The sequence below is a fragment of the Nanorana parkeri genome, unplaced genomic scaffold, assembly GCF_000935625.1.
Source record: "Nanorana parkeri isolate BGI_ZX_2015 unplaced genomic scaffold, ASM93562v1 scaffold1157, whole genome shotgun sequence".
Classification (NCBI taxonomy): Eukaryota; Metazoa; Chordata; class Amphibia; order Anura; family Dicroglossidae; genus Nanorana; species Nanorana parkeri.
This window is the reverse complement of record NW_017307425.1, coordinates 24,275-26,530: the sequence shown is the minus strand read 5'-3', so window position 1 is coordinate 26,530 and position 2,256 is coordinate 24,275. Positions and strand designations below refer to the sequence as shown.

The following is a 2,256-nucleotide window of genomic DNA, read 5'->3' as shown; positions in this document are numbered from 1 at the left end:
TCTCTTCTCCCATCCCAGGGGGGGGGGGGGGGCTGTGTAATTTGATATTTTACAGAAAGAAGATAACATCGTTGTCTTTGAGTTTATCTAACAGGAAGTGACGAGGACACGGCCTTTCTGTCTGAATCAACAGGGATTTTCTGTACTTGCTGAAAATGTTCTTAGCCTGGAAAAAGAAAACGAATGCGGCCACTACCACTAGAGACTGTTCATCTGCAATCTATGACATTTGTGTTATTGGTTTTAGTTCTTCTTTAACCTCGATGGCGGTATGATTATCTCAGTATTTTTTCTTTCTACTTTTACTTTAATTTCTCTTCTATCTCCTGGCTGGTACCCTCTTCTCCATCCCAAACAAGACGATCTGAAATCAATGGGTGCGCCAGGAGGAGGCGGTGAGATGCAGGAACCTGTAATCAGAGCATCCCAGGAGGGGCCCGCCTGACAGATGGAAAGCTTCAATGCCTTTATCTGCCTGCCTGCTTACTTGTTTTCCCCTTCGTGGAGATACAAAAGGCTTCCAGCACAGCAAGCCAATTATCATCGTATAAAAGGCAGCCCAATGCAATTACTTAACTGCAACACATTACAGAGCTAACACACTTGAGGAGTTGGGTTTTAATTGGCTTAACCTCTATATATAGACATGTGTCTTTACAAATACGATTAGAGAGTCGAGAACTAAAGAAGAGCTAAGGAGTAACCAAAAGAAGTGCCAATACAATATTATATATAACCGTATTCATGTGTGTGCAAGTATATACTGTATGTATACAGATCGATATTATATGACCAAACGCTTGTGGACCATCACACCTACATGAGCTTGTTGGACATTCCATTCAGAAGCCAGGAGGTAGCGCTTGGCCTTATTCCCAACACACCTTCTTCTATGGGTCATCGTCAGAGACTTTCCTAGCATTGGGGCCCTACTCATAGCTACACTAGATGGCCAAACATTTGCAGACACCTGACCATCACATCTATGACCTTCTTGGACATTCGTTTCCCAAACCATGGCTTTAATGTGGAATATGGAGTTGGCCCCTCTTTGCGGCTATACCATCCTCCATTCTTCTGGGAAGGCTTTTTACGTGATTTTGTGAGGTCAGGATAACTGATGTTGGTTGAAAAGACACAATTGGCATTCCAATTCATCCCCAAAGGTGTTCAGTAGGGTTGATGTCAGGACACTTGAGTTCCTCCACCAAACTGGTCACACCATGTCTTTATGGAGCTGGCTTTGTACACATAGGGCAGTCATGGTGGAACAGAAAAGGGCCTTCCAAAAAGTGCATTTGTTGGTATTGGTGCCCATTGAGCCAAAAGAGCATTTGTGGGGTTGGGTACATCTCTTGGATGAGAAGATGGCTGGTGTTCAGTTGGGTTGAAGTCAAACCAATTATAATGGAATTGCCCCCATTTCTCCCCATACTATCAATATTGAGGTGCCCCCCTTTGCAGCTATACCATCCTCCACTCTTCTGGGAAGGCTTTACACGAGATGTTGGAGGGTGTCTGTGGGAATGTGTCTAATTTATGAGGTCAGGTGCTGATGTTGGATGAGAAGACCTGGTACACAGTGTTCCAATTTATCGCAAAGGTGTTCAGTAGGGTTGAGGTCGGGGCTCTGTGCAGGACACTCGTTCCTCCACCTAGCTGGTCACACCATGTCTTTATGGAGCTGGCTTTGTATACAGGGGACAGTCATGGGTGGAACAGAAAAGGGTCTTCACCAAACTGTGACCACAAGGCAGGAAGAGCCCAATTGTCTTGTATATATGATGTACACATAACAGAACCGTCACTGTAGACACCTGAACTCCATCATTAGGAGGCGGGTTTACATATGTTTGCCATGTAGTGTCGGTGTGATGGGCAGCTAACAGATGTTTTGCCCATATAGTGTACAGTATGTATGCTATCAATAGAACCACCCAGCAGCAAATTCTATAGGAAAAGCTACAATCACGTATATAAAACTTGGACTGAAATGTATCAAAACCCCAAAAACAACAATGTCATACATTGAAGTATACCGGCCCTCAGCTGTGGTAGCTGCATTCGTTTTCTTTTCTCCAGTCGTTTCCCTTTATTTTCACCTGATGATCCTACAAACAACTCACTTCCTGTCCCCGGGTGGCAACACTCACTCCTCCACTGTATGTATAGATAGTTGCCACCAAGGCCGGGCTGCAAACATGTCTTCCTCTCTATCGCATGGGGGGGGGGGGGGGGGGGGATTTTATTGTTTAC

At 44.8% G+C, this 2,256-nt stretch overlaps 1 protein-coding gene across 1 annotated transcript in view; it reads right to left on the bottom strand.

The window, feature by feature from the left end:
- TTYH2 (tweety family member 2) overlaps window positions 1-2,256 on the bottom strand; it is a 48,448-nt gene that overhangs the window by 32,978 nt on the left and 13,214 nt on the right. The window lies entirely within an intron of this gene.